Below are 10,164 nucleotides of genomic sequence, written 5' to 3'. Positions count from 1 at the left end.
CATGGACAACTCTAGAAGAAGTTTGTTGAATGGAAATATCCCAACAAGACAGTGCACTCAAGTCTGGAAGCTCGTGAAAAAGAAAATCCCTCTAATTAGCAATCATATTTCTAAAATCCCAGGCAACGGAAAACAATTTCAATTTGGGATGATAGAATTATGGGGGAAGAACCTTTAAAAACTCACTCAGAACTCGAGGGCATTCAAAAATGGATGAGATAAAAAGGTCTTAATACTCTACACTCAATATCCGTTTGGAATCAGAGAGATTGGAAAGAATGGAAAAATATAACAATTCCTGCAAATATGAAAGTTCAATCGGTCAAATTAAGGCAGCTCCTTAAGGGGGCAGCACCCATAAGCTATGATGAAGAAGATGACTTCCTTTGGGACCCAAGTGGAGGAAGATATATAGTCAAGACTGGATACAAAATTCTACAAGATCATCCAAACCAACAAGATTGGGCTCTCTGGAAGACAGTTTGGAAATCTGAAAGTTTACCTAAGATCAAAATTTTCACCTAGACTCTCCTAAAAGGAAAGATATTAACTAGTGAAAACTTAAAAAAAATAAATAAATAAATCTTCCAAGGTCCTTCTAGATGTCCAATGTGCTTGCAGGCAAAAGAAACCATACAACATTTATTCCAGGATTGCATTCTAGCCAAAGAGTGCTGGCAACAGCTCACAAGTCCTCTTGAAATCAATCTAAATTTCGCAAAGCCTTTGCCGGAATTTCTCCAAGCCTGGGAGAAGGCTTACCTGTATACAACAAAGAAGAAAGTGACAATATAGAGGACCTGGAAATGCATTCCAGCGGTACTATGTTGGCAAATTTGGTTGACAAGAAACAAAAGCATTTTCAAAAGCCAAACCCCAAGAATAGGGAAAATTCTCTCAAAAACATGGGGTTTAACTTCTGAAATCTTAAATGTCAAAGGAACAGAAACAACAAACTACAACATTCTTCAACAAGAAGAGAAAGATTGGCTTAATAAAGCCATAATAAATAACAAAGGTCAAATAGGACAAAAAAAAAACCTCCATCATATAGCTGGAAAATTAGACTGAGTGCAGAAGAATTCACAACATGGAAAAAAAATCAAAAAAGACATTGTCTTTACTTTGACGAGGCTTCAAAACATAATCTCAGGAAAGCAAGGGAAGGAGGAATCATCCTTGATCTGGATGGTAAATAAATTACTACTTGTGAATGGGGACTTGGAGAAGTTTCAAACAGTAAGGTTGAAGCTTATAGTCTGTTAATGGGAATAATAATAATTAAAAAAAAGGTTGATACAAGACCATATCATAATAGGAGATTCAGTCATAATAATAGAGGCAATGGTTGGAGACAAAAACCCCAGCAATGAATTCATTAACAGAGTATACAAGAGGATCAGGAAGAATTTAGAAGGCTCAGGAGATGTGATTTTTAGACATATATTGAGAACTCACAATCAACAGGTAGCTATTATGCAAACCAAGCAGTTAAAAGAGCTGAAGGGAGCATACGGGAAAACAAAGAGATATATTACACCTCTATTCCATAAGTCCACCCATATGTTAAGAAGCATGAATCTTTTCAAAAAAAAGAAACAGAGAGCATTCCCCAAAAAAGAAACAAAAAGATAGCAAGAGATCATCAAAAAAATATCACTGCAAAAGCAATCAGATGGTCACGAGACTCCAAAGGAAAAATCAGGGGAAATAAAAAAACACCAAGTGTTCTGGCTGTAAGGATGATTGTGATCAAGCAAGCATGAATTCCACAGCAATCCATCTTATCAGGGATAGGTACTGGATAACTTTCAGTCTTCTTAAACACAACCGGAAATGCATTATCCCTCGCAACTCCAATCCCAGGCATACTTGCTTGCTCCATCTCCCCCACATCGCCTTTGCTCTGCTTCATGCATTTCCACCTTCACTAAGATTCCTCTCGAATCCTTTTCTACGCACCGGTATCAACAGTCAGCAAAGAATCCCAGCCCTCCCGCCCCAATCTCACTCTTTTGTTCTCCACTACGACCTCCCTCAAAATCTGTTTACAGCCAATTCTAGGCCTATCATAGTGCCAAATCATAGTCTCCTCAATCCCTCTCACTCCTCCACTAGAAAGTATCAACGCCCTCTGTTCATTCTCACTCACTCAGTTTCATCCCTCTCTGTTTGTTACCCATCTCCCCAGGATCACCAAGGTATACTCTCTCCAACAAGCAGCAAAGACTTCCACTGCAAAAGATTAGAAGGCAGCTACAGTAATAGAAGGATCACCTCAGACAACACAAGGTACGGGAATCACAACAACAAAAGGAACAAAAAGCAGCTCAATAAGACAAAGAAGGAAGTGAATCAAATGGACTTCAACCCCATAGAAAAGGCAGCAAGGAATGATGCATGTCCAACATGCAAAGCAAACAAATTCATGATCAGTAGACTCCAAGAATCGTTGAAAGACATCAAGTCTGAAATGAGAATGGAGTATAGCTATCAGAAGAGGAACATGGAAGTTCAGAAAGAAGAGATCATGGCTCTTAAAAATAAATGCAAGCATTTAGAGGAGGCAATGGCATACTTCAAAACCACCACCATGAGCCAAGAAGGCAAGAACTCTATCCACTATGGCAAGAAGAAACAACCCTCTGAGGAGCAGTCAGTGTACAAACCATGAAAAACTACAAGAGAATCAATGTTATGTAAATTTGCTTTACTAGTAGGTCAATATGTTAGGCAGTACTCTATAATAGCTACAGAAATCTATGAAATTTTGAATACAAGCATAGGATAAGGGACTGCATTCCCAACACATTCTCAATGCTTGGTTTCCATCTTTGCTACAGTCGAATGTAATAGGAGCTTGCTCCACCCCAACTTTTGGTAATATATCCACTATCAAATCTTGTTAAAAAAAAAAAAAAAACAGGAACGCAAACATCGACCATAGAATATCCCATCCTTGATCCACAGTCCAATGCACCAATGAATGTTATCCTACTTCAAAACCTCCCAAATTTTCATTGGATGACCTCTGAAGGTCTTGATGCATTTTTGTTTAAATTTGACGTTTTATGTCAAGGATATGATTATATTACTGACCCCAAAAAATTAAAATTGTTTCCATCTACTTTAAAGGGAGCAGCATTACGATGGTTTATGGGATTAGGGGGTGGTACTATCAATTCATGGGATCAAATGAAACAAGCTTTCCTTACTAAATACCAAGATTATTGTTGATCCAGAGATCTAAGGGAGGAAATATTCAAGATGACATCAAAAGAATATGAAACCTTAGAAGAATACATTGAAATATTTCAATACAACTTACAAAGATCACCATATACCACTTTACCTAAGGATGTGTTGAAAATTGCCTTAATTAGAGGTATGAAAGATGAATGGATAGAAACGCTTAATTTAATGGGGCAGGGTGATATTTCTAAAGAATAATATGATGATATTGTACAACTATGTATCAGGTGTTCACGTGGGAGTACACAAACTAAGCTTGGAACTCATGATCCTCTCAGCAGAGATATCAGAGTTGCAAAAGGAGTTACATGAGAAGAGATTGGTAATATTTTAGAATATTTTAAAACTAATATCCTAAGTACATTGATGACATAGTTGGATGTTTTACAAGTAAAACAGAAGCAGGTTGAAGTGGAGCAGGTATTAACCATTTTCTACCCTCATTGTCGGAAGAAGCATATCTGTAAAGAATGCCCGCTAGACACAGGCGAGATATGCGTTATCTGTACCAAAGATCACTTGATTGATTGTTGTCCCTTTATCCTTGGATTGAAAGTTGTATTCAAGGAAGATGAGTAAGAACCAGGGCCAACATATTTCGTGGGATAATGACGACAATGGATAAACCGCCCCCCAGCTATGATGCAAGACCCTTCAATGTTTTTTTCTGGACAATATGCTCAACAACAGTTTCCTGGATTAACTTGGCAGGGTCAATAACGCTCTAGTACAGCTTGGAAGCCTCAAACATACCCTTAATCACCTTGGACAAACTAGTCATTTTGGGGTCCTTCTTGGTCGATTCAACAATATCCAAGATCCTCATGGAAAAATTTACCAAATAATCCATACCCTCCATAATGGGAAAATCAACCTACTTAGGGGCCAATATGGTCTCAAAATTGGACTCACCCCATTGGAACAATAAATTAATCAATGGGATCATTACCTTAGTCACAACCACCACTATAGCCCCCACTTCAATTGCCCCAAACACCCCGCCTCCATTACACCCTCAGCTACCTGCACAGTGAAATCCAAACCCAAAAAAATAGGCATGTTCAATTTTTAGAAATCCTTGAAACTTCGGATTGTTGTCCTTCCTCTTTGGAATGTAATGAATTACGTTTAAGATCTAGGAAAACTATATTTCCGGAAGTTCATCCAAAGAATCAAGAGCTACCAAAAAATTAAAATCCTGCTATGGATCAGCTCTTGACAGAACAACCTCCACCTACTATAGTTATTACTGAAATAGAATCACCCCGTAAACCGACCAAACAATAGGAGCCTATTAAAATTATGGACGATGCTCCCTCGTTCCCTAAGAGACTAGCCATAATAAAACCACCTACATATCTTGACTTTGATCTCATAAGGGAACTACAAAATTTATGTATCAAAATCCCTCTCCTACAAGTTATCAAAGATATACCTATCTATGATAAAATCATTAAATATCTATGTGTTAAGAAGCTTGGAAGGAAACCAAAATATTCTCCTACAGTCCATGTTCTTGTGAAACTCTTTAATCTTATTATAAGAAAACAAATACCTATCAAATATGATGATCCTGGAAACCCTATAGTCATTGTTCAAATATAGGGGCATAACTTCCCAAACATATTAATGTACTTCTGTGATGTTATAAATATTATAACTCTCAAAACCTGTGGCCTCCTTGGAATAACCAGGTTTAAACCGACTCCAACCATGTTGGAACTAACTGATAAATCTGTAGTGAAACCAGAAGGAACTTTAGATGATATTATTGTTTCTGTAGATTCCGGGAATACCCAGTGGATTTTTTGGTCCTTAATCCTAAAAATAAGTTGGAGGGACACCCTCTAATATTAGGCAAACCATGGCTTGCCATTGCAAATGCATACATTGGGTGTCGAACAGGAAGCATGACCATCGCTAAGGGACCTACTATCAAGAATCTCATTCTATACCCACCCGCTAGGCCCAACATGCCAACTGAAAAATTTAGATGGTTTCCTCCCGAATACTAGGAAGGTAATTTACGTTATCCCCTTACTATCGATAAAGCTCTTATGTTTAAAAGATAGACTGAGGATGACGTATTTAATGGCTTTATTAACCAACTTTCCACCATATGAAACCCAACATGTTTGTCTAGTCAATTTAACGTCTTAACTTGCTCTACATAAATTATCAATCCGGGTATCGTAAACTGATGAAGTGTGGTGCACCATATGTGCTTAGTTAACCTTTTTCTTACTTCGTTGTTTTTTTTTTTTTTTTTTTTTTTTGGGTTTTGTTCTTGTTGATCTCCTAAAGTGTCTAGTGCAAATGGAAATCCTATTCCTAAGTCTCTAGAAGGCAAGTATGGATACAGATTTTAAGGCAATTATGTCCTCTATAATGATTTCCAGAACTTAAAACTTCGGAAGGTCTTAGAATATACTAGTGATGACAGTAATGCTTGAACAAGAATGGAAAATGTACTACTATTTAAACAAGTAAATAATGAACTACTGATCATGAAACTATTATCTTTGCTGCTGTCTAAATATAGAAAAGCGATTTAAGCTACTACACTCAAAGAAATCAAAAGTTGCAAGGAAAGTAAAACTAAAATCAAATTACACATTCATAATTCGATCCCTCGCCATTAGTCCCGCTATGGCTTTCGGAGGTAACCATCAATGATATGAGAAATTTAATATCTAATTGCAGAAAAGTAAAACTAAAATCAAATTACACATTCATACTTCGATCCCTCGCCATTAGTGCCGCTATGGCTTTCGGTGGTAACCGTCAATGATATGAGAAATTTAATATCTAATTGCGGAAAAATAAAACTAAAATCAAATTGCACATTCATAATTCGATCCCTTGCAATTAGTCCCACTATGGCTTTCGGAGGCAACCGTCAATGATATGAGCAATTTAATATCTAATTGCAGAAAAATAAAACTAAAATCAAATTACACATTCATAATTCGATCCCTCGCCATTAGTTCCGCTATGGCTTTCGGAGGTAACCGTCAATGACATGAGCAAGTTGATTTCTAAACTAACTAACAAAGCAAGTAAAGAAGACTGAAATCAAAACAGAACTGAAATTTAAAAAAAAAAAAAGGGTCAACAGAGAGTTTAATCTCATGTCACTAGTTGATGCAAAAATATGTAAAGAAAAAATAATATACAATCAACCGGTTGAACACACTTGCATGAATTAAAATTGCATGAATGAAAAATCTAATCTAGCAAACTTGAAAGCAATCAAATGACATAATGAAATCAAAGCAAAATTACAAAATGAAATCTACTCTACCTTGCATTCTAATATGCTCCATGACATCTACTTCACATCTCCTTCCATGTTGAGAACATCAAAGCTTTATTCAAATTCTTCAAAATTACAAAGTACAACAAATCTCTCCAAAGCTTTCAAAAGCCATCAAGGAAGAACTACAAACTCCAAGCTAAAGAACTAACAAATGAAAGAGAGAGGTCTCCTATTTATACAAAAAGATGAGAAGCCATCTCATTAATGAGAGTCCATGAATCTCTCCTTCTACCTCTAGAGTCCTAATCAAAATAAGAACTGATAATATACATGTCTTCTTAGAGTTACAATATAATTAGGAGATGTGACACATATCCTCATGATCCCATGATTCTTTCCACTCAAATTCGAATTTGGCCTTAGAGTGCCACATAAGGGTTTTCTAGAAGCCTCCTTTCAACCTAAACATGTCAACAATCTCAACCCATTTGTTAGGTATAAGCATATGCACATTATTTTATAATTTTTAACCACAAATTCACTTAAAAGGCTTAGAATTAATAAAGTTTGGAAAAACATAAATGTGGCCCAATGATAATGAAAGTGGGATAAATGTGGTGACATAGTAGTGAAATGGAGGTGATATAATGGACATAATAGTGAAAGTGTAATGAAAATGAATGACATTTTCAAGACTCAAAATACCCTCCAACTGAAGCTATTGCATGTCCTCATGCAATATATATTACATTAACTCTTTTGATCCTTGAGCTTTGGCTTAACTTTGCATGATATCATTTGATAACTTCATATTTCTGCAAAGTGTTTTACTTGAATTGCAACATGGTTGGTTCTTGTGTTACAACCAATTTTTTTGTTGTTGTTGTATTCTATTTTGATCTTTGAACTTTGCATAATGATATTTTGATTTTTTTTTGCAAGGAATATCTTTATTGGATTGCATGATGGTTGGTTCTTGTGTGACAACCATGATTTTGTTTGTATCCAATTTGTCCTTTAAGCACTTTTTTTTTTTGAAAAGCCATTGTATGCTCATAATAACAATGTAATAGTTAATATATGTTGGAAGTATGTGGGCTCATGAGTATGATATGGACATGGCAAGATATGAAGATGAATGTATTCCCCCCCAACTGATGGTATTGGCAATTTTATGAAATGAGGAAGAGAAATGTTTTTCCAACAATTATCATTCTAGATTTTTATGGAATTCTATGGTCAAAAGTTAGAAAATGACGTACCTTCACTTACCCTTTGAAATGGATGAGTTGTATGTGTGGTGGCTGCAAAATTCTGATCATATTCTTCTTTAAGTGGCTGAACAAGAGGAGTCATGGATAAAGAGATAAGATGACTTTTTATTGCTTTTACTAAAACTTGTTGAATCTGCTCCAAAATGCTGAAAATAATAGTCTTCATGTCTTCAAAACTCATTGGCACAATTCCTACTATGTGAAAAGATGTTCTGATGTCGAACATATTAGGAAATCGTTGACTTAGTGGCCATTAATGGATGCCACTAGTCAACACGAGAACTCTCACCATTGATGACAATGAGAGTCAAGATGCCCAAACACATCTTGCTAGGTACGAATGAATTTGTTGATGCCGAGTCACTTGGAAGATCTAACGAACAAGGGACATTAATGTATTCCCATTGTTTGTCAGCATGAGGACTTGCCATTAAGGCATGCAAGCCTCAAGGTGTTTTTACAAATAACTTAGACTCAAAGAACTATGGACTCAATAATTTGCATTGAAGCAGGGCTTATTTGCGACATGAAAATGACAGGAAATGGAAAATGAAAATGGAAGATGGCAATGGAGAGTAGAAATGGAAATGGGAAATAAGCATGTGAATGAGCCTCTTGTTCTTATTTGTGGGTTATGAATAGAGAAAAAGAGATGGAAAGTGTATGTGAATGTAAATGGAAAATATGGAGTGCAATGAGGTGAATGGTTTATTATGAAGTATGGATGTGATGGAGACAATAGTATCTGAAAGTTTTTCAAGTGTTTGGATCTGATTTTGCATCAGCATATTTCCTCTTCGTTGCTGATCATCCTTTTATGAAACAAATTGGTTTCTTAGAAAGACACCATTCTCTTGTACTCATTTGTCCTTCCTCCTGGAACCTGCAAAAAAAAAACTAATACTTCCTCTGCAATGGAATGTAAAATTATCAAAGGAGAGAGATGGCCAATCTCTCTAGTTATGATATTTACACACAAAACTAAGAATTTGTATTAATGAAATAAGTTCTCAAAGGAAAAATCAAAAGAATTTATCCATGATTTGGAATTAGTGCCTCAAGTTGATGTTGCTTCTTTTCAGCAATTTATTTCATTATTTGTCATTTCAAACTCTAATGATGGATTTCTCATTGTGTAGATCTTGTTGAGATCTTTCCAATGGTACTTAAATCATCAAAATCTAATTTCGTATGAAAAGTTAGGTTGATTTGAACAATGAGGTTTTTCTGGCTGCGGAATTGGACTTTAGCTGCGGAATGTGCACGGTTTCTGTAGCTAAAAATCTTGAATACAAAGTTAGCCATTCATCTTTCATTATCAGTCCAAAATTAATCAATACCTTTAGAAAAGTGAGCAGATAACTTATTCATTTCATTGATTCAAAATTATTATTTTTTTTTGACATGCAGCGACTTAGTGTGGCGACTTAGTGATAACACACAACTTGACTTCCCTTTGACCGGGGTCTTTTTCATCGAATTGGATCAAATGAATAGGACACCATCCATGTACTGACATTTTCCCAGCTACCCATGTGGCTTGTTTTGCTAGATGACACCTGCAACCTAGAGTTTAACAAAAACAGCTGTGGAAAGTTGAATCAGCTGCGGAATCAGGCTGCTTTCCGCAGCTACAAGACAGTCAATCATCAGTTTTGAAATTCAGCACGCAATCCTCCTACTTCTGTATGATCAATAGCAAGATTCATTGGTTCCAAGGCATAGTTCTCAAGGCCGCTGATTAAAGAAATTCTAGAAATTGGATTCAGCCATATGCTAATTATTGTTTTACTCAGATTACTTGAAACCAAAGCGTATAATCCACCCTCACTGTAAGCGTAGTTTGATAAATATGAAGTGGAAAATAGTTATGAGCTTGATCGACGCTTTTCATGGGATTACGGGTTGACAGAGGTCGTTGTATTGCAGAGTTTTTGGCTGAAAATATGGTCAAACTGCCAAGCACATCATAATAAAGTTAAACACGTACACAGAACTTGTTAATGGAGGCAAAATCCATGAGTATCAACACCTGTGCCGATATTTTAGCAAGTAAAATGCCGAGTCATAGGAATAGCTGTTAGATGGGTGCTTGGAGAAGTGTTGTTATACATTAAAGTCAAAATTAAATGCTAAAAAGCTCCATAACATGTCTATCAATCGGCTGTGAAGAGCCGTATCCAACCAGTTCACGTAATGGAGAGTCGTCTTCAATTGGGCTTGCTTGTTAACAGGTGGCAATAAAAGGTAGGAGACGTGGTGGCAAAAGGTGGAAGATGTATAGTTAATTATCAGTATGCCATTGATTTAAAATCAAAAGCAGCCGAAAATCAACTGTCAGTTAATTAATTCAAATACCGTTTTTTTTCCGAGCGACCT

The sequence above is a fragment of the Pinus tabuliformis genome, chromosome 6 (genome assembly GCF_031772625.1).
Source record: "Pinus tabuliformis cultivar Carrire ecotype Pingquan chromosome 6, CPIR1, whole genome shotgun sequence".
Lineage (NCBI taxonomy): Eukaryota > Viridiplantae > Streptophyta > Pinopsida > Pinales > Pinaceae > Pinus > Pinus tabuliformis.
The sequence above is the reverse complement of the archived record's forward strand: the minus strand, read 5'-3'. Positions refer to the sequence as shown.